Source organism: Mytilus galloprovincialis, chromosome 8 (assembly GCF_965363235.1).
Source record: "Mytilus galloprovincialis chromosome 8, xbMytGall1.hap1.1, whole genome shotgun sequence".
Lineage (NCBI taxonomy): Eukaryota > Metazoa > Mollusca > Bivalvia > Mytilida > Mytilidae > Mytilus > Mytilus galloprovincialis.
In genome coordinates, this window is record NC_134845.1 from 57,241,193 (window position 1) to 57,266,531 (window position 25,339).

Genomic DNA, 25,339 nt, shown 5'->3' on the forward strand with positions numbered 1-25,339 from the left:
AATCCGATCTATTACATGATAGTGCCTCATTTATGTACTTTTCGATTTCAATCTCCTTGTATCCTCTCTTTATTAAGTTCGATCTGAACTTTAACAAAACATGTTCTCAATCATCATCATTATTTGTTGTTCTAATGTATCTGATTAATTCGCCCTTGATAAACCCTGCAAACACGTGTCGATTGTGACAGCTTTTACGTTTTAGTTAAAGGAAGGCATTTGTCGGTTTTAAGTGTGTTTTCACATCCAAAATATTTTCAATAGAAATTTTTCCTTTGAAAATATTAAGATCGAGAAATATTAATATTTCTTTAGATGAAAATTCTAGTGTGAATTTAAGGAACGGATTATGATTATTTGCTAACTGCTAACAAAATCCTTTGTTTCCTTTCAGTCGCCGTGATAAATTAATATAATATCATCACGATACCTTCCATAGAAAAAGATATTTTTCTATGTTCAAACTTCGAAAGAATTTATTGAATTATTTTATTCAGGAGTATATCACAGTTTTCGGGCTTGTCACTGTTCCTATCATGGCGCCTCCCTTTTGCTTTTCAAGCTGTCCATTAAAATTAAAAAAAGTTGTTCTCTAAAATTGATCTGAGGAGATAGATTAAATCATCGTACATGGATATTTGATATTGTAATCTGATTAAATAAACTGATCATACGAAATTTTAACTGCCGATAATAATTCATTAATCGGGCAATTGGTGTACATTGATACCTCATTAAAACTGCACAGCCAGCAATCTGCATTCGGCTTAATCCTTTCCAACTTGTTTATTAGATCAGACGTATCCTTTATATAAGTGTGTTATTTTTGAACCATAGGTACTACAAAATAATCAGTATAGCGTCCAATAAATTCTGTGACAGTACCAATCTGAGATAGGATTGGCGGCATTATGTTATCGATGTTAAACCCATATTTATTGTTTTTTACTAAATCCGATTAATTTAATTGGTGTATCTTAGGCAAGATATGCATTAACACAAGCCCATGAGTGTCACTTTATTTCAAAAAGACCAATCTGTCACTGTTAACAATTTTATATAAACAAATTAAATTTTGGGAAACAAAACAAAAAACACACTAAAGCGAAACACTTTTCTGTGAAATATGTTTGACAGTCTTTTACAAGTTGTTCAACTGAATGAGCAAATATCACAATCAGTTTATTAGAGAATGTCTCTTTCTAGAAGAAGTATATCAGTTATCCGGATCAATTTCAAATGACTGCACAAATGCATGTCTGGTGGATTCGCTGTCTCCTAATGACTTTATAGCATTTCCAAATATATTGAAGGCTCCAGATCGTACATCTTTATTTTTTTCAAATAAAAGGTGTTCTTTTATAACAAATTGTAAAGTATGGAAAGAATCCAGACATTGTTTGACATTTTTGAGATGATAATGACATAAAAAAATTAGAAAATAACCATAAACTCTAGACGAAATGATATATAAGCCATTGCTCACTTCCATTTGGAGTTCATATGGTATTAGCCAAGAGTTTCTTTTAAATTTCATATAATCTCCGTGCATTATTTTCCACAATTGAACAATGCATTTTCTTTCGAATGATTGCAAATTCAACAAACGGCAATGAATATCCGTGAAGCTGTGTAATTTTTCGGGAGTTAATTTCGATATTGCATACACTGCGATATGTAGCGCATTACTATATTGTTTTGACTTATACAAAAGCGATGCTAACATCAGCCATCCAGATACAGCGTCATGGTGAATATTCTGTAGCAAAGTACAAAGACAAGATTTTTGATGGTTGTATTGGTGTTTATTGCTACTTTTTGTACTGTTAAATGATATTGACCGCACAATTGAGGCACACGTCAATGACATATAGTATACACATATATACTTGTTTGAGGATTTGTCACAGGAAACTATCTGATGCATTCCTCTTCTGTATGCATTCCATTTCGAATCCAAATTATCTATCGACGCTAATGACAACAAAAATGATTCGGATTTCAGAGTTTTTCCAACCTCGCTAGTATGCAAAATATGTGATTCTATGTTGATATTATTCATTGATACATGAAAGTTGATAAATTGATCCGAAAATAAGATGCATCGCCATCCATAACTAAGCAGGTTATAAAGTTTCTCTAAAAGGATTGCGCGAGCGCGTCCCTCTATTTTGTTCTCAAACATGTTGTTCTCTGGAATGAAGTAATGTAAACAAACTGAATAGTCGACCGAATAAATCAGTCTGCTAAAACATCGAATGAAACAATGTATAAGATTTTCTGGTTTCCATATTGATTGTGGTAGTTCTTCTGATATCCAGAAAGTAATTGTTTTCAAAAAATATGAACAGAGTAAATCTTCACATTCGGTGAAGGTTGCTATTACATCTTTCAAAAGAATTTTCAGGAGGGCATAGCATATCAATTGAGTGTGTGTAAAAGTGTTGATTAAAAATTTTTCACCAACAGAAAAAGAAATTCGCCATTCTATATCCTCTTTTGGAGATCCTTTAACTCCAATTGGTACAAAAAGTACTCCATGCTTTATAATACTTTGTTTGACATTAGAACTTGGCCATGAGTTACTTGATCTTTTTATCCACTGTGATGCTTGTGATATCCACGTTTTACAATGTAAACATATGGCATAGTCGAACTTTCCTTCATCATCAGATATACATGGTCCATGACCATGTGCACGATCTGCCCTACGCAAGAGCTCTTTTAGAAATAATGAGCTGGAGAGATATTGTTGTCCATTATGTTCCTTATAAAGTTTACTTAGAAATCGAGAAATCATTTGTTCTACTAGCAAATGAGTAAAACCAGCTTTCACATCATCAGTTTCCATCGAAAAATATATAATATGGGAATTGTAAGCCGTTTTAATGTCTTCATAAACCTCCAGTTTTTTAATGACTTTCATTATATCTAAATCACTACCCCTCATGTTAAGTCCTTCTCCAAAACTGCCACTTGTTATCATGGTGCTTTTCTCGTTGCTTTTCATATTATCACTGACTGTATGCATGAGTCTAAGTGTTTTTACATTATTCTCTGATCCAACTATGTTCTGACACATATATCGATACAGTGCTAATGATATATTTTTTGATTCTGTGTCTGAAAAAAATTGATCATAGGGGATGAAATACATTGTTCACCATATTGATGTTAAAAAAAACCTACTATGGCTGCAATGAGCTGTTGCGATGTCAATTTATCTTAAAACTGAATGAAGTTTTGCTAGGACACTTTAATTGTAATTACAAATGCTTCTAGTCTTTTCTCCTTTTAAGGAATTTGTTTGGGGATTGTCCTAAATATGGTTTTGTCTGTTTTAAATGGGTTAAACATTTGCATTGAAGTTAAACTTGCATATGTGTAGAGACTCATTTTTATTGTTTGTGATATAGAAACACGATAACAAATAATAAATATATACGTTAAAGATTATATGTTGATGAATTTTCTAAAATTATGTACCCGTCATTTTGTTAACTGTTTAGTCGGGCATTTCTGGTAAATGTGGTCCGTAGGAAATATAGATTGCAACTAATGAAATTAATTGACTAATTGTTGTTGTTTTAACGCCAATTGTAAGCACCAGTTTTGGGCTATTTCGTGGTGGTCAATTGTAATGCATGGAGGAAGTCTATGTGCACCATCAGAAACAGGGTTCAAACTTACAACCTCAGTGTTGACATGTTGGTGATTACAGTAGTAGAACTACTTAGACCACTTGGCTACCGAGACCACCTACACCGAAATTAAACAGACAAATTTATACAAGTTCATAGTCATTACATGAAAAGATTAATTTTTTTTAAATGACAAGAGACATTGGAGAGGCAGGCGGATGAAATCGGAACATAGCCGGTAAAAAATTTGAAACATCACGCTTTGACATTTTGGAAAATGACGACCATCTGATTTGGGGAGGAGGGTCGATTATTATTTAGTCGCGGTTTTGTGCTGGGATTTTCTACATTTGTGAAGTTCAACATAATTACTCTCATGATTTTAATTTTGCTTAATATTCCATTTCATCCTGATTTGAACACATTTATTGTGTTAAGTTGCTATTATTACCATACGCCGGTATATGTATTTCAAAAATTCCTTTTTTTCAGAATATTAAATGATCGTCCATTGAATACATGTTCGATTTTACAAAACTTTAAATTTTTCATAAAACTTCAAGTTTTGTAAAATGGAAATTTATAAAAAAAAAAAAATGACCACATAATTGATATGCATGTCAACACCGAAGTGCTGACTACTGGGCTGGTGATACCCTCCGGGACGAAACGTCCACCAGCAGTGGCATAGACCCAGTGCTGTAAAAAGTAATCAAAGGTGCCATGACTATAATTTATTACGCCAGACGCGTGTTTCGTCTACATAAGACTCATTAGTTATCTTTTTATTCTCTCTGATCTCCTCTTTCACCCTGTGTCCCGTCGCCCTGCTATCACTTCCTCTACAAATCTGTTCCAGCTTCAATTCTTTTTCTTTTTTTTTATTAATATTTGCAAACCAATGTAATGTTTTTAAACTGTTTAGCACTGTAGTAAAATTATATTTTAGATGAAAGGTTAATCAGAAGGAAAACGTTAATAAAGACGCCAAAATGGTGATGAAAATAAGAACAGATGTATTGTAAAAGTGGGAGGTTAAGCGCTATGAAACAAGGTTCAATCTATCATTTTCTACATTTGAAAATGCCTGTTCCAAGTCAGGAATATGAAAGTTGTTGTCCATTCGTTTTATGCGTTTTATCATTTGATTTTGACTTTTGATTAGGGTCTTTCCAAGTTGAATTTTCCTCGGAGTTCAGTATTGTTGTAATTTAACGTTTTTTACTCAAACTAACCAGTGAAAATCGGTCAGAAAAATGTTAAATGTATTACCTGCCATTTGTACGATCACTCCGTGCACACCATGCGGTTGTCCTTTCAAACGTTGGTCTAACAATGATCTGTTAATATGGTAATATCTATTTGTTTGTAAGATAAGCTAAATTATGTTATATATGTATATATATATTGACGTATTTGTTATATGATAAACATGGACTAGATGTAAGATAACAATACGATGTTGACCTTAATTGTAATGGTTATTTATCAAAATATGTGCTGAAATATAAAGTCTAATTCATACTTTAAAAGTGTTATATTGTAATCATAAGTTATTTTTTTCTGACATTTTTTTTGTAAATGAATTTCATACGAATGTGTTAAAATTAAAATTGTATACTGATTCCGACTAGAAACACACGGAAAGGCGGAAAGACTTTACATCTCCAGCGGTAGACTTTGCATATCTCCAGCGCTAGATTTTACACATCTCCAGCGCTAGACTTTACATCCCCAGCGCTAGACTTTACATCTTCAGCGCTTGACTTTACATCTCCAATGCTAGACTTTAGATCTCCAGCGCTAGACTTTACACATCTTCAGCGCAGGACTTTAAAAGACACTTTATACTCTGTGTGAGACCAACAGGGCTCCGTAGATCACTTTAAATTACCTGATATTCCCAACGATTTACATTCAAATGTTTGTTTTCAGTTTTGTTATGCATAATTTACCGAAAATTCAGATTTTTCTTGGAACTGCTATTCATCCTGCAAAGAGAAATGGAGCAGCAATGTATTCACCTAAATTTATCTCTTTGTACGATTTAGGCAAATATTAGTTCGCTTTCACGTTTCGGAGCGTTTGATATTCATATAAACCCGTATTCGAAAAGAAAGCGTACAATATTTCAGATCAACACAACATACTGTTGTGAAAGTTGTTCAGCACTATTTGTATTTTCCATTTCAGCACACATCATGACACTTTAGTGTTTCGGAGTTGACTTGACAGGATTAAAACGACAGGCACACACCATTTAAGGTCAACCCAACGTTTTATAAGTACTACGCATTATTGCGTAACCGCTCAGTATCAACACATTTCAACTTTTACTTTTTTTCAGACTTCATTCGTTATACATTTTACTCTTACATGTATTTGTGATACTATTTTATTATCATTTGACATTTAATCTATAAAGTAATATTTGTTTTTCGATAAACAACCAGTTTGACCAATTTTTAAGCTTTCATCACATGAAGTATGTACTCTTATAGTTGTTTTAGATGGTTTTCCGTTCTTAAATATCTAGGCCAAAAAAAGAAAGAAATAAAGTGTATCTTTAAAGACCAATACTAGCAATATAGATACTAGTATATAGAGAACATGCCCACTCAAACAATAAAAAACATAAGTGCTTACCCTTCCGAAGCAATTGAAAAAAAAAATTACTCTTGGTTATTCTGGGGTTCGTGCTGCTCGGTTTCTATGTTTCTATGTTTCTGTGATAAATTGTTATTAAATTAACTGTTATAAGTTTGGCTGATTTTTTTTGGCAATGTCATCGATCGAATAATTTTGACCATACCTTTTCGATATGCCGCCTCTCTTATTTCAGATACATAACAATATTAACACAGGAAACCGAATGCTTGTCTGGTTGCTCATGCTGCAGTCCACATTCATTCTTTGACATAAATTTTGATTTAAATTATTTAAAGAACATATTTCTTCTGGTATACTTCTGCAGTAAGAACTGATAAAAAAAATAAAAAGTATATATCTTTTTTTTGTTTTGTTTTTTGTTTTGTTAGCATTTTTGTTTTGTTTTGTTTTTTTTGGATTCATTTAATAATGTATGTGTTACCATATGTTTTGTATATCCTTTGTACAACTGGACTATTTATCAATTTATAAAAAAAGATTAGTAGAACACACGTTTCAATAGTAGTTGTTTACAAAAATCACAAACAAAGATATTTCATAGCACATGCTTTGCAATTAAAACCTTGTTGTTACTACACAATAACTTCAGAATTGCGACGAAATGCAAGACGGTAAATCAAAAATTCTAACATGACGTCCTTCAAACGCTTTGAGTACACACCCGTGGTAAAATATGAATATATTGCTTGGGCTGTTCTGATCGTACTCCCGCGTCATATGCTTTTTTTTTTTATGAATGAACTATCCGACGTCATAGAAAGATGACGTCAGTATAGAAGCATTTTACGGGAAAATACACGCTTGTGAAACCGAAAATCATCACAACAAGGAAATGTTAACAAACGATGCTAAAATGTGTTATATAAGCCATTGTTTGTATATATGTTCCGGACCATATAATTATTTGGACCATACGCGTATGGTCATTAACATATGGGTACATATTCATATGGTCCCACCATACGCGTATGGTCGGGGGAATTAAGACTCTGTTACAGTTTACTTTTAATACTTCTAAGCTCTTTATATGGTATGACCGTTCATTAAAAAGAGACGCTATCATATAGGTAATTTTGTATTTATATTATAATAAAAAGATTAGCTAAATAAAAATTAGAAGTTTTACATAGTTAATTTTACTTACTTGTCAAAACTATAATAAACACATTTTATACCGATGGTCATTACCGATGGGCACTACCGATTTGTTAATACGAGTGAATGGCAATATGTTGACTGAAAAAAATAAATTCCAAAAATTTCTTAATGAACTGTTACACAAGAAGTGACTGGAAAGCAAGATGGTTTATTAAAGTTGTCTTGTGAATATGATGTATTGCAATCATGGAAATTAGTATGGCGTTCATTATCACTGAACTAGTATATATTTGTTTAGGGGCCAGCTGAAGGACGCCTCCGGGTGCGGGAATTTCTCGCTACATTGAAGACCTGTTGGTGACCTTCTGCTGTTGTTTTTTTCTATGGTCGGGTTGTTGTCTCTTTGGCACATTCCCCATTTCCATTCTCAATTTTACGATATTTGAGATCTAGAGCTTCTTAAAAACACCGTAGCATTATCGGAATAGCCAAAGACCTCGGTACCACTGTATGAAGCTACAAAAAGGCTAGCTGTTCACTCGCAAACAAAAGGTGTAAATGAAAAGGATCATGCACAACCAAGACTTGCAAATGCAAAAAATCTATGATACCATGTGGAAATAAATGTCACCCAAAGCCTACATGCAAGAATGTAATTAGCGATGAAAACTAATGGCATCAATATCTAATTTTTATGTAGTATTTGAAATATAACAAATAATACTATGTCATGTAACCATCATTGTTTTTTTTAGAAAAAGTTTTTGTATTATTGAAACTTCTATAATGTAATAAAAAAAAAAATACCTGTTTGGTCCAAATACTCATATGATCCGGCCCGTTTATAACCAAACGAGTATTATACTCATATGGTCTGACCATACGCGTACGGTCGGACCATATGAGTATACGCATATGGTCATGACCATACGCATATGGTCCAAATACTAATATGGTCCGGAACATCCATACTATTAAACGAGAAGACCTCATGTGTGTGTCGCTTCTTTTCTTTCCACAATAAATTAATCAACACGCCTCTGTGTCTTATAGGTAGAGTGCATAGTCGCATTTGTCATCCATTTATATGATTATTCAAATTGAGTTATTTTAGGAGAAAAACGAGAAAAAAGACATCCGGATATTGTCCCGTCATTGGACGAAATTTTAAGTCAGATTAGACTTCCGGTTTGCGTTTTTCTGTATACTTTGAACATTCATATACTACGAATAAAGTGTATTTTCAGAATTTTATCTGCTAGCATTTTCAAGTTAAATTGTAACTATCCACGGCGGTCAAAGAGTTTATTAAATAGAGAGGGTCTGTATACTATATCAATGATCACCTTGGGTCGATTAGTAAACTTAGAATTGAAAGTTTATACGCTTTATTTATATAGTAATGAATGTTCATACCATACAGATAAGCGCTATAATTATTCATGTGAACTTTTGATACCTTTTCTGAAATTCTCCAGTCATTAAATCTTTTACAAAATTCATTGATTACAAAAAAAAAAGAAGATGTGGTATGATTGCCATGTTGAGACAACTCTCCACAAGAGCCAAAATGACACAGAAATTAACAACTATAGGTCACCGTACGGCCTTCAAGTTCAACAAAGAGAAAAGCCCATACCGCATACTCAGCTTCAAAAGGCCTCGAAATGACAATGTAAAACAATGCAAACGAGAAAACTAGCGGCCTTATTTATGTACAAAAAATGAACGAAAACAAATATGCAACACATAAACAAACGACAACCACTGAATTACAGGCTCCTTACTTAAATGTTCATAGCATACTAAATGTATGTTCATATTGAAATTGATAGAACACCAAAAATTGGGAACTTTGGAAATAAAGGTGGAGGGTAAAAATAAACATTTTCCTGTCAACAAAAACCTATGACTTATGATACTTTTGTTGAAATTCTCCAGTCATTCTGTATTTGACAAAATTCTTCCAACAACGCTGTACATACTTTAAACTACGCTCAGAATGCCCGCGATTTCGCGGGTGTTTTCTAGTATATATAACACACATAAGCAAAGTTATCATATACAAACATCCAAACATATCTAAATAGGTTATTGTATATAGTTTAAGCATGTCATTTATTCAGTTTACTCCGATTCTTTTACGTCAAATCAACCACTTTTACTTGGCTATTTGAAATACATTACAACCATGATACTTGATATGATGTAATTGAGGATGTGATTTAAGTTGAAAATGAACGGAATGTAAGTATAATATTTGTCCTTTTGATTCGTCAGATTACGGGATATATTGACGATAAATCGACTTGAACGGAGATTTTGTTAATTTTAGTGCACAGCTTTGAATTTTTATTGACAGAACTGAAAACCCACATTTTTGTCAGAAGATGTTGTCTTCCATATGTCCTTTACCCAGATTCACAGAATGAAGTTTCACATCGTATTTTGATGATTCTGTCTTTAAAAATGACACAAAATCTTCGTCTTTAATTGTGAAAGGGAAATACAAAACTGTATTATTATTTAAGTAAGAAAAATATGTATTCAGAACTTGTGATAATTATTTCAGGTTTGATTAATACAAACCAAATAGAAAGAATAATTCTCAACCACAAACATAAAATCCTTTTGCAAACAATTGCTAATTTTTCTTATTTTAGTATTTGTCATCGGATAAGTTTATCATTTCCACATCTATTATACATTTATAAGTAGAAGTCAAAGTTTATACAATAATTTGAAAATAAACGGAAATAGAATGAAGGTTGGGGTACAATGGAGGGAAAATGTGTCATTAATTTTTATTTTTAGAAAATGATATTAAGAATGGTTCCAACGTCCAACAATTTATACGTTTACAGTTAAGTATATAGACATGTAAAAGTCACCCATAATGTAATTCACAGAACAAGCAATAATCTGATTTACCGCACATGCTCATTTTTTTATATCTATTTCCAAGAAATGACACAAAAACCGTTGCAAAAATTATTACTAGTACCAAACAAAACAAAAAGGTAAACAGTTTTTTGTTCAAAGTATAATTACATAAAGTCAATGTGAAATTAAAAGGATACACACACTACAGTTGTTTAAAGTATCAAACTGTATAGAAAAGTTAAGTTAACTTCTGCATTGTTAGCGATAAAAGGCCACAATTCTATATTCAGTTATGTAGTATAACTGCTAAATAGAATTTTTGAACTTATAATATTGATTTAAATCTCGAAAGGTAATGACAAAAGGTCAATTGTGGTATTTTGAATGCTGTTATAAAAATGTTGACATTAAAATATCTATAATACTAAAATGACGAGGTCCAATTTGTCAGCCGTCATCGGGTAAAAACGACAAATCAAAGAATTCAGTTTTATATATAGCCAATATAGGATAATGGTGTTGATTAAAAATTACACCACTCCAGACCCTTTTGTTTTCCACATAATTAATAGTGGCAATACAACGAGTTCCGGGTCGAATCCGATACCGATACCAATAGTATATCCACCTGTTACCTATTACATTATCTGTACGTTCCGCATCTGACAGGCGCACCACCAAACAGTGTATTTCGGATTTTGCTACACGGGTCATAATTACAGGGTTGCAGTACTAATTCAATCATTGACAAATTGTTCCCTATTGTAGTATGTAATCAGTAGGACTTTCTAAGATGACAATACGAATACTAAAATTCTGGACTTAAAATAATGCGTATAAGCAGTTTTCAATTTGTTAGCGGGCATGACGTAAAACAGCTAATCAAAGGATTCAACTTTATTTATAACTAATATAGGACAATGCTGTTGATAAAAAAATACTCCCTTCCAGGACCTTTTGTTTTTCAAATAATTAATATTACCAATAATTTAGAAGTTCCAGGTCGACGGGTTCAACTCATAGTTATATACTTTAATTCATAGTTATATACTTTTAATTCAGTCACGAACCCTCGATATCACGGGTGTGTTCTAGTTTGACCAAGCTTTGTCACTTCACAGATAATTAGCATGAGTCATAGATTTACACAATAAGATAACATACATATCAAAACATCTTTATGAAATACATTTTGTGGTAAAATATCTTAATTGGGAAAATCCAAGATCCTAATATATATCATAACAAATTTAAAGAATAAGCAGAAGAAAAAAAACGGAAAAAGTGAACAGATAAGTAGCATACCACAAAACAATGTGTTCAATTTAAGCTGTAGAGCGAAGCATTTGCATTCTTGCAATCAGTTTTTGAAGAACACATTAAAATGTTAATATGAAAAAAGAAGATTTTTTCAAAAGGTCGGCATATCTTAAATAAAGAGTAAATTTTAACGCTTATTATATATAAACAGATACACAAGAATCACCAAAAGTACACTGAACAGTATCAAAAACAACGAAAGCAACTAATACCCAATTGATCTTGAAAACCAAATATAAAAAAACAAACAACGTACAACTTACATATAAGCAGAAAAGTGGAATTAATGCATATTAGACACTTCTTAACAATAGACAAAATGACACCGAAATTAACATTTATAGGTCGCCGTACGGCATTCAACAAAGAGCAAAGCCAATACCACATAGTCAGCTTTAAAAAGCCACCGAAAGGACATATGTAAAACAATTAATACGAGAAAGCTAAAAAGTAGTATAAGATACAAAATAATGAACGGAAAACAAATATGTAACACAGCAACAAATGACAACCAATGAATTACAGGTTCCTGATTTGTGACAGACGCATACAGAATATAGCGGGGTTACATTAATTTAAAGGCGCCAACCCCACTTCTAACCTGAGACAGTGGTATAACAGTACAATATTATGGAAACAATCCATAAATCTTAAGCATGCATATTCAGTCCATATAACTGATGAGATGGTAACTGCTCAAAACATGATGCGTTTTAACCTTTATTACATGTGCACAAACATCATTTTTTCAATAATAAGACTACACGTCGTTAAACTATAACACACAACAGAACAGACACACAGTAAAAGCTAAAAACAAGAAGACAACAAACTAGGAGGGAAAAAAATGAAAAGACAAACTATTTGACATATTAATAAGTACAAGGTGTATTGAGCATTGCTTACTTCTTGCACAATTTTTATCTTCAACTTTCAATTTTTAATTTAATATTATAAACACAAGAATGAAGACATATATTTAAACAATGTATATATCTACATGTATAGTTTCGAATCTCCTTTTGACAGGAAGTTTCACTTCCACTTAAACTCATGCATACTTAATATACTTGTATCAATCTCCGTTCACGACCAATGATATGGAAAGCGTTTTTGCTTTTGGCAAGGTAATTTTTGTCGACAAAAAAACAAATTTTCTCATGTACATTTTATACGATTTATTGATTGATTATTGTTCGTAAAGTTGCAAATATTTCAAACATATTCGGAACAGGAACATAAAATATTAGAAATAATAGGTAGGATTGGATCAAAGGAGATGAAGAGCAAGAAAAAAAATTGACAGTCGAAAGAGGGTAATATGGATAGGGATAGACATTTAGCCTTGCACCAAGCTTACAATGGACCATTACAAAGTTATCGCACGGGTTCTTTAAATAAGAGGGACAAAAGATACTAGAGAGAGAGTCAAACTCATAGATTGAAAAAAAATGACAACGACATGGTTAAAAATGAAAAAAACAAAACAGACAAATGATAGTACAGAAGACACAGCATAGAAAACTAAACACTAAGCAACACAAACATCACCAACATTTTAGTGATCTTAATGTGCAGAGAACGTAGCAATCTCTCATAGTAAAGCATCGAAATCCCATTCCCCTTTCTAATCGTCTTCGTTTCGAGTTAATACATCGCAAACTGCTAAACTGATGTTTCACTTTGCCAGGTGGTTTACTGTCGATTGGAAGATACACATACTAATACTGACTGTATTTCTGTACACATTTCAAATTAATTTACATCTTCACCTGACTGAAAAGAAGCCTGAGATCGTTTTAAAAAAGGCAAAAACATTGGGATCAAAATCAGAATCATATTCAAGTATAACGAAGTGTATGACATCTTCCATCGTTACGTTATTCTTCAGTGTTTAATTTCGTTATAATCTACCTCGATTTAAACATGTCCCTTATGTCCATCATTGTTCATGCAAAGTTTATTGACAGACGGATGAACGTAGTGACGTAATGACAAGATTGTCGAAATAAATTTCATCTTAGTAAGGTAGTGTATAATGGATTGTGTTATTATCTTGATTATTCGTGCATATTCACGATAACAATATATGTGTGTTAGCATGTTCTTTATTAAGAGATTAGTGAAGATGTACAAGTAAGTCAAGAGTATCAGAAAACTAGAGTCTCTCAAGAGCCCGTGTAGCTCACCTGCATCTACTGTGGTTATGAAATCATGTTTAACATTATTTTAATCATAATAAGTAGTTTTATATACTCTAATAACGATTGAGGCCAAGTTTGGTTCAATTTGACCTAATAGTTAAATTAAAAGCAGTAGATTTTGAAAAAAAAAGTTAAGAAAAATTGTTAAAAAGTTACTCTCAAGGGAAATAACTCCGTAGAGGGTCAACTGCCAATGTTAGTTATGTTGACTTACTCCACATCAAATTTGCTCGAAATGCTTTATTTTCAAAGATAATAGCCATATTACTCCTATGATCTATTTTTAGCCATGTCAGCCAATTTGGTTGAGATGCAGCGTCATAGGGCACATTTTTACAACTACATACCTTAATAATGATAGTTGCTAAGTTTGGTAAAATTTGTCTCAATAGTTTCAGAAAAGACGATTTTTGTAAACGTTTACAAAAATGTATTAAAAATTTACTTAAAAGGCCACTATTTACTTAAGGGGTTAATTGAAAATTTGATCATGTCAACTGCTTTGAAGATCTTACTTTGCTGAACATTAATGCTATTTAATAATTGTCTCTTACTCATGTGTTACTATACAATGCTATAATAGTATTTAAAATAATAACCAAAAACAGACAAATTTCCTTTAAATTACCTATTCAGGGGCAGCTACCCAACAACAGGTTGTCTGATTCCTATGAAAATTACAGTACAGATAGATCATAATCTGATAAACATGTTTGCCCTTTGTAAGATTCGCTTTCAATGCTTTAGGTTCAGAAATAAAAGCAAAAAACTGCATTTTACTCCTATGTTCTTTTACCATGTCAGCTATGTTGGTTGGCAGTAGGGGTCAACAGACTCATTATTTATACAAAATACCCTAATACTGATTGTTGCGAAGTTTGGGTAAAATGGTTTCAGAGCAGAAGACAAAATTATGACGGACGACGATAGTAGTTGAATTGCAATAATGGAAAGCTATATTTACAAACACCGGAAATCCTTCTGTTCAAATTGCATGGTTAGAACAAAAATAGAATATTTCTTCTTTCGTATGTATTAAAACAAACAAGTCGTTTGCACTTTTTATTTGAGGAGTTTACGTCGTTTTATTATATACGAAAGCTTTAATATATTAGTTCTTCTTAACAAACGAAACTAACTTTACTTTACACTCACATCATCTAATTATTTATATTTCCCTTATACATGATCTTGAACCATCGTCGTAAGTGGTTTGTACTTTTGATCTTACCTCCGTTCATGGCAATACTTTAAATTGCTACATGCGTCCTTACAATGTGTAAACTTAACATACATCTACTTATATGAATATTTCATTAAGTAGAGTTATAAGTATATTGTACGTACCTTTTCCCCCTATATATTCACAATCAACAGGATACCTGTGACCTTATCTTATTCATGGTGTCCACAAAAACTATGACCACCATGGTGGTCCTATATGTCCATCATAATACCCATTGTTGCTTAATTATACTCAAGGTATTAATCAAAAACTAGTCAAGAGTAAAGGAAAATCTTGACTGCATTGAAGCGTTAAAAATATATAACTTACAGGGCATGCGTCTTAGGTGAAATGTACGTATATGTATGTGTTTGTCAAATTTAATAACTGTGATAATGACAAGAAAATTAAAAATAGAATGAAATGATAAGACTATTCGAAAAAATAGCTTATTTTCTTTCAAAATTGACTCATGACTATTAGTTTTGATATTATACCTTTTAAATAAATTTTAATCAGTGTAAGTTCATTTGTACATGTACTTTTTGGTAAGTGAAGAATAAATGAATATTATCTTCTAATATAATGCAAACTTTCTCAATGCCTGCCTTTTTCTATTGAAAAGGTGTTTCTCAAATTAATTTTCTAAAATCAAAATGGTTTATAATAAGATCATTGTAGACTGATCTGCATTGACAACATTGTTTACCAAATGTTTAAGATTGTCCTTAGAACTTATTCTACATAAAATTTATGCAATACATTCTTTATTGCATAAATATATTCGAAATTATTTTGTAGAACAAAATTTGATAATTTTCTTATTGTTTTATAAACACAAATTGTATTTAGTTTGTGACAAAACAAAACAAGAGAAAAACAATTCAAATGCAAAGAAATAACAATTCTACAATATTCTATAAGAAATTAAAATACATTGATTTTTTCTAATTAATTACTATTTCATAAAGGAGCCAATATTTTAAACATGTTCATAGAGGTTTAGCATTTCTTTCACTTTTTGTTCTTGGGTAAGAGATATTACTTTGAGAAGGTAAACAATTTGCAAATAGATTATCTCAAGAAGTTTTGTTAATTTTACAATTATGGAACGAGTGTTTCATTGTCCAGCACAGTTTACATTATATTTTTCTTAAAATTCATGTTTCATCAAGGGCTCTATAAAGTCCTAATTCATTCAAGTCCCTGCAATTGTTAACTCTATCTTAATTTAAAAGACCTGGGTTGAGGGAAATATTCTTTGCAAATATATACCAAGAATATGTATCATGCCAGTTCAGCACTTTGGACAATACATGTATAATGTACACAGAAAAAAAAGAATCTAATTAATAGACCATAAAAACGTCACCATCTATATCAGTGTACTTTTGTAAATTTTGGCTTTTAACTGACAGAAATTGATTAGCCAAACTGAAGATAACATATTTAAAAAGTTTACAGTTGTTTCAAAATGCAAGATAATTTTTTTTTATCTTTGAATGATTTCTTTTCATAAAATTCACTTTATTTAGAGATAGGACAATTATTATTATGATTAGCTTTTTACGTAGCATTTATCAAAATGTTATGATAACTAGGCGGGCATTTGGAAAATAAGTTTCTTCAATATGTTCAATAATTGTTCATGCACTACTCCTGTTTTCAGATTTGAAAAAAATATAGATAAACAAAAATATTTTTTTCCGTATAATGATATTTAATTGTAGTTATGAATGATTATAGATATTATCAATATTTATTGAAAGGATTGATATTGATCTTTTTTGTTTGTTAAGAAACAGGCTGTTAAAAATTACTTGCGAATCATGGTTTCTTCAAAAATATCATTTACTTGACTATTAGTTATTAAATAATAGTTTATTGACAATGCAATTGTATACAATGAACATCATGTACATTAATTTTTTTTTTACTTAAAAAAGTTTTATTTAAAGTATGACGTCTTTCAAATGCTAGTCAATTACTTTATCATTGACTTTTTTGTCATGTCTACTCAAGATTCTGACCAAGAAGACATTAAAAGAATAAGAAACAAAAACATACAAAAACCTGTACAGGTATATTTTATGAAACATTCAAGCTGGAAACTTCAACCCTGTTTGATTTCAATAGGTAACATAATTAGAGTTGTGAATGGCCAACATCTCAAGATTGAATACTCCAATAAATGTTCACCATTAGATGTTGACCATGCAAGAGGGTGGACATAATTTAGAGGATGTCATAGGCTGTACTGTATCTAATAATAAAATTTTAGAAGCTGATCGTCACAAGAAAAACATGTTCATGTCTTTGGTTTGAATTCTTTGATGTTTCTTTGATATTCATTTCCCTCTTAAACATGGTCGCCCTTGTCATCCCACTCTAGAAAATTCATACCTTTTACAACTTCAATTTTATGTTTCATTAAAAGTTCTGAATAATTTTCATAGTTAGAAATATAAAACTGGGTTGGAAGTTTTTAACGAAATAGAAATTAACCTCCGGCTGCTTAGTGGAACAATGATCGTTTGACTGAAAAACCTGTAAAGGCAATTCACATTCGCAATAAATTAAAATGTTGTCATAAAATGTTTTTAAACTTTAAATCACCTTGGACAACCTACTGACAAGCATCTTATCTATACATATAACAGCTGATAATCTGTTAATTGTACTAATGCTGACATATTCTCTTGCCTTAAACAGTTTACGCTTGGTTGTCATATGAGATGCAGTTTGATTGAATATGCTGACGTATCATGTGACATCACTATCAACTTCTATCCACACATTGTGACGTTGAGTGCCAAGTCCTGATGACATCTCTGAGCTGCGTTATGCATGATAAATATAGAGCGTCTGATCGGCTGTATTTAAGCACATGAGAGTGCAATGATTATAGAATATCGGTTTTATGTACATAACTATCGTAAACTTTATCATCCGCAAAACGCAATATGGATAGCTGAAGATCAATATAGCCATCCAAGTGGGTTGATAGAGATTCTATAATGTATGTATTTATGGGAAGTTTTCTGTACGATAGCCCGTATTTTCATATTCATACCAATCATTGGGTCGGAAATCATTATGTGAATTTTGAAAAAAAAAACGATCTTGTGTATCCGAATTTTACTGATAAATGGACTTTGCCAGTTAACATTACATTCACTCTGTTTTTTCTGTTTGAAAATAAAATGGTTAATTCAGTAAAAGGTTGTTTTTTTAACAATATGAATAAAGGATCAAAGAAATTTGTTTGCATGGAGTTCATATTTTTATATTTCTAAGTATTTTACCAAAAAGGGTCATAATTCTTTTGTTCCATTCGTACAAATGTACAATTCCATTATATAGGTATATGGTATTTGTTGACAACCTTCGAAAGGGAAAGTCAATTCAGATTTCAGATCTGGATGCCATCTTATTGAAATTTGTGACACTTCTTCTATACATAAATATTTATACAGCTAACGTACAAATACTTTTTGCATGTGTTTCCCTAAAAAAAATGAAATAAGATTAAGTGCCTTTCCGCCAGTAAAGTAATATAGATTGTAAATTATTTGCTTCATTTACATATAATATTGTTAAACAAACATTAAATGATTTCTAGATGATAAGTTTTGTCAGCGGAATACTTCTCTTATGTTGATTTTAAATAATCTGATGAAAATGAGTCAGAAAATATTCAATTTATTACCTGTCATTTTTATGGTCACTACGCGCATGCCATACGGAGTTCTCATTTGAACGCCTAGTTCTACTCTGGTTGTTTATCTTCCACTGTTATATCTATTTGTTTTAAACATAATCATATGATAGATTCACGTGTTTGTCATACGATTAAAACGGACTGGATGTTGGATAGATAGACAATAACTGTTTAGTGTCTTTAAATATCAGCTGTATTTGTACGAGGCTAGGGAACAAGGTGTCTGCGAACTTTTAGCCAGCTATTACACCTGTTTCGAGCCGAATACAAATACATTTATTCTGCAATAAAATCTGTGTATTATTTGTGTTTTTGAAAGTCACAAAAACACATGTTTTACATTTATTTTCGATTTGAAATCCCCTGAGGCCCGTGTAGTAATACGATACATTAATCACACATTCAGTTGAAGACGGGTTCGCAAAATAAGAATCTCAAATGGTCAACAATAATACATCGCTCAAGGTGAATAAATATCTATTTTAACATAACTAATTTCAACAGTAAAAACAAATAACAAAACATTGTCCTATTTGGAACAGGAGGGTACGAGTTGTCCTACGCTTCAGACTCGACATTCACTAAACATGCATTTGTATATACAACTCGTCTAAACATCAACCCAACAATGTTAGATCTGTTTACCCTGTTCTTCCCTCGCCGGGATTCGAACCCATGCTACTGAGATATCGTGACACCAAATCGCCTGCACTGTATCCGATGCGCTAGACCACACGACCACCTTGGCTTCACAATAATAAAACTTTCAGTGGCCGGGTGTTGCCTTTCCTCGTCAGTTTTAATCTAGCGTCGTAATACAGTACATGATATATAAGGCATGGAGATGATATTGTTACAGATCAGCTGAATTATCTATAGTAAAGGATCCTACAAATTAATGCAAGATACAGTCACAGAAAATAATTATTTTTATAAGTACGTCTGAGTCAGTGACAACTCTACATCCGATCACCAGCAATGATGGTAAACATGGCTGTGTACATTATTTATATACAAATCGTCTTAACATCAACCAAACAATATTAGATCTGTTAATTTGCTTTCGCAAATTGTTTCTTCTTCCCTCGCCGGGATTCGAACTCATGCTACTGAGATATCGTGAAACCAAATCGCCTGCACTGTATCCGGTGCGCTAGACTTCACGACTAACTTGGCTTCACAAAAAATAAAGCTTTCGGTGGCCGGGTGTTACCTTTCCTCGTCAGTTTTAATTTCTAAAGTTCGATTCATACTTTTAAAACTTTATATCTTAATCAATTATGATCAACAGTTAGTTTATTTTTGACATTTTGTCTACACCCTTACCTTTTTTTGTACATAAATGCATATGTTATAAAATTTTACACGAGTGTACACAAATTTAAAACAAAACTGAATCCGACTCAAACTAATCTCACCCTCATAACTTATGACATAAGGAAAGGGAAAAAAAACGAGGTGTTCTTATCCGTTAGAGTTATTCCCATAGTTAATAGTAAACACTTTCAATATAACTGCATTTAATTTTGATTTCACCGCAACTTATGTCAAAGAGAAATGTGTATTTACAATTTGATAGTATCGAAGTAATAACAACACGACATTAAAAAAGGGTCAGTTTATATTTGAGGACGATTAGAAACTTTTACTTAAATATGTATATTTCATCATCTTCAACTTTGTTTGTAGATAAAGGATGAACTGTAAAACTACCTTGCTATAGCTGTGTGATGTTTGGTATTTGGTGTGGTGGTATGTTATGAATATTATGGTTCTTCAATATGCATAAATGATATAGTATGGTATAGTCATGCTTTTTAAGACACATACTACCATAAACACAATACGAAAAAGAGCATACAATTTATTTTCTACAAAATAGTTGAAATCGATTCTGTGATTCTGGTTACAGTTTAAAGATGCAAATGAAAACTTTAATTAACGTGTACTTTCCTAAAGAATAAAGTTTAAATTACCATGATAGTATGATTTGTATGCCACACATGGTTTTTTCAGTATTTTTTGTTGAATTTAAATAGATTAAGGTCTTTGTATTTGAGTTGTTTTTTTCTGATGCAATGAAAATGAAGCAGCATATGTTATCTGATACACCTATAACTGAATATTGTATCTGGTCGCATTACAATGTTAGCGAAGCGGACTTATGTTTGTTCAGTTTGAGGTAAGCATTACTTGTATCTTTCGATTTGAGCACAAATCATGTCACCTTCTTATTTAGGAGTTTACTTGACAGCATTCGAAAAAAAGACAGAAAGCATTTGAGGTCAAGGCAATGTCTTATAAGTAGTACATAACATTGCGTTACCGCTCAATTTCAGGAGATGACGACTTTTACTTCCTTTCAAACTTCATACGTTCTACTTTGTGATCCTACATTTATATGCGATACTTTCTATCAATTGACATTTTATGTAACAAGCATAATTTGTTGTTCGATAAACAACCATTTAAAAACAAATTGCAGCTTTTATTAATCCTTTTTTAACATAATAAACATACTATTTTAGTTGTGTAAGTTGTTTCCCTTTTCTGAAATATCTACGCACAAAAGTATATAAATCATAGGTTCAAAGAACAGTACTAGCAATAAAAAATGTTGTCATTCGAACGTTTATCAACAAATGAGTTTGACCATGAGCACTTCGGGAACTTGTATTTTTTTTTAAAGTTTTATCTTCATTTTGTTTACCCTATTATCTATATTTTACTTAATTTAATTTTATCATGACAGTATGTAAAAGTTGAACGATGAAAAAAGGGAAATTTAAATTCATAAGTCGGAAATATACTGACAACGCCATAGCTAAAATGACAAATATCAACAGAAAAAAACATCAATACACACAAAGTACAACATAGCAAACTTAAGACTGTGCAACTGGAAACCAACCAAAAAGTTGGGATAAGCTTAAGGATCCATTTTGCAAAGTCTAGACAGTTGCAGTTCAAAAATATACACTCCATATGCTATGAAGATGGTATATGGCTGCTTTTATAAGGCTTTCATAATTTCAAATTGAAATCGTCTGGTTTGTCATAGATCGGTAACTATATTTATGAGCAGCGTTTGGTAATTATTCCGAAATGCGCAGCATGCTAAATATACATTATTATGTCAACGTAAAAAAAATATAAACTTTTTTGTATGAGTCTTAGAAACTGGAGAAGAGGTTTTGGTGACATTGGCCTAATATTGTTTTTCAACTGCAACTTTTATTAATTTATTGAAAGCTTTTTAAATCGTTACACAAATATCAAACTTATTTTCATCCATTAATGAACCCCTGATTGTGGAGAAAGTGTTCCATGATGAAATTGACATTGCATAATATATAGCTGTGATACTATATTGAGGAAATACACACAACTAGTTGCAGTATAAAAAAAATTATACTGAGCATAGTATCCGTTAAAACATGTCTGCAAGATTTTACAAGGGAAAACATTTGAACGCCATAAACGCCTTAACATCAGACCGAATCTAGCGGTTTAAATTGTTAATTTAGTGGCAAATACAAGACAAATATGCTCAATTATCTATATCAAACAAGTACAAAATCTTTGAATACAATCGACAAACAAAATTATATGCCTGTCTAAGCCTTGTCATTTTTTTATCATTTTGAACACTATACCCCTTACTCTTTAAGTAAACAATAGTAATACTACGAAAGAAAAGGGTGTAACAAACAGTCTGGCGTTTCCCAAATTTAGCTATACGATACAAAACTGATAAAATAAGCGGAATTATCCCAAGTTTCAAAAAATTCAAACCGAGGATATGAATTCATGTTTTATCAAAGCAGGATAATTCTGTCCTAAATATCTTTATATTAAAGGCAAAAGTTTGAAGACCGGTATGACGTAAATAAATTTCTATAACTAAAATTTTCTATAATACTAAGATTACGAGGTCCAATTTGTCAGCCGTCATGGGGTTAAAACGACAAATCAAAGAATTCAACTTTATATATAGCTAATATAGGACAATGGTGTTGATTAAAAATTACACCACTCCAGACCCTTTTGTTTTCTAAATAGTTAATATTGCCAGTAATTAACAAGTTCCGGGTCGAATCCGATACCGATACCATTAGTTTATTCACCTGTTACCTATTACCTTATCTGTACGTTCCGCATCTGACAGGCGCACCACCAAACGATGTATTTAGGATTTCGCTATATACACGGGTCATAATCACAGGGTTGACACTACTAAATTCAATCTTTGTAACATTGTTTCCTATTGTAGTATTTTAATCAGTACGACTTTTTAAGATGACAATACGAATACTAAAAATCTGGACTTCAAATAAGGCGTTTACATTGTAGGTACCGTTTTCAATTTATTAGCCGGCATGACGTAAAACATCGAACCAAAGATTTCAACTTTATTTTATAACTAATATGATAGGACAATGCTGTTGATTACAAAATACTCCATTCCAGGCCCTTTTGTTTTACAAATAATTAATATTACCAATAATTAATAGGTTCCAGATCAACGGGTTCAAATAGGAAGATTTTGAAAGCAGAGAAAACTGTGCATCTGGTAACCGGCATGACTTTATCAGATGACAATACCAATACTAAAATAAGGCTTACGCATAGTTATATACTTTGATTCAGTCACGGACCCGCGATATCACGGGTGTGTTCTAGTAAATATAAAAATTCAGAAGGTGCAATTATATATATTACATCCTGAAGCATGTACACTCAAGCAATTGAACCGAGTAAAACGTTTATAATGTCCTGTACAAAAGGAATCAATACGGTTCTAATCAAGGTTAATAAAACAAATTAACTCAGACCACGGACGGAATATTTAACTATTATTGAGGTGTTAATAACCACCGCAGGATGTAAGCCAATACAATTTTACAATTTTTCTTCTTGTGCACAAACTTTTGTAACTAACCTCAAGTCTTAAAAGTATTCTATAGAAACGCTTGATAAAAAAACATAATAGTGTTTTGTAACACACAAGATATATTTCTATTAGGGATGACAACGAGTACTTGAGAACTCGGGTACTCGATCGGAAGGCCGAGTACTCGAGTACAGTTTTAGTACTCGGATACTCGTTTACCTGTTATATATCTTGAGATATTTCTCCTCATATTTCCACTTACTTTAGTTCCGTTGAAATATCCCCTTCGTAATACTAAATAAAATCAATTAACAACATAAATATGTTTACCCTCATGCTACTATTTATTATATTAGTACCCGCAACATCCTTTTCTTCCGAGGGAATGTTTTATGTGCACTACTTGTAAACAAAAATAGAAAGTCAAACAGTTTTTCGTCTGTAATTGTTGCCCATATCATATTTCCAAACAAGAACAAACAAATTGACCTGCGATGATCCCCATGCAACTGTTTAGAGACATTTTTGACGGTGTTTGTACACGGACACGGCTGGTATCTACACACGCAGAACATATGGTTCTGCAATGAAAACCGTGAGAGGATTTTCCGGTTGTGCTTGAGTGGAGTAATTGTCACCGCTTCAAAAGTCATGTACATTTCTAAATCGCAATTTTCTTATTCGACTGATCAAAATATTGAAAATTGGAGAATGCTATGCTGTGGTGAATACTTTAACGAACAGATAAATATATCATTTACTGTCGTACATGGAGTTGAACTCCTACAAAATCAGTTGCCCAACGAGAATTTGCCTAAAAAAGTGACATTTAGATTTTGAAATGGTTCTATTAACAGACATACAAGTTCTAATTTACTTTTTATTCGGTCAATGATTATAAATGCCGTTTTTGGGCGGCGAGGACGCTGTCCGGTGTTGATAGACATCTTGATAAATCTAAAAACCTCATATTTTCATTATGACATGCGTGAAGGGATCGGTTCTGATTGAGGACATGGTGAATGAGTGAGGGGACTTGAAATCATATCTTTATATACAAGCTATCAGTCGTTGAAAGTTGCCTTAATATGGTTAGATTGTTTATGAAAAAACAAATTTGTGTGCATAAATAAAAATTATGAGATAGAATTTTGAAATAACAATAAATGACCATGTTTTCTTTTTATGAATAAAAGTCTAACCAATAAATTTCAAATATGTGTCCAAATTCGTGGATTTGGGCAAATAATCGGTATAGTTTACTACCACAATTTGATATTAATTAATAATTTAATTTTGGATGTTACATGTCTTCTGATTGGCTGACGTTATTTTGTTATGAGCCCATAGACATAATTTAGTCATGTGACCGTGACGTCATCAACGTTTTTTCATGGTTTTTCTACGGTTTAAAATGGAATTTAGAATTAAATTATAAGAAATGACTGTAATATTTTTTCTGTCTATTCGAAATAACATAAAAAATGTGGTGCACACTGTTAAATAACCCGCTACGCGCGTTATTCAGTGTGCACCAAGTTTTTAATGTTATTTCTTCATAGACAGAAAAAATATTACAGTCATTCCTTTAATATTGTAATTTTCATTGTTATTGATAAATGTTATATCAGTATTGCAAATCTAATCCTGAATTCTGTCTATCCTATTTTTGGGATATTGTTT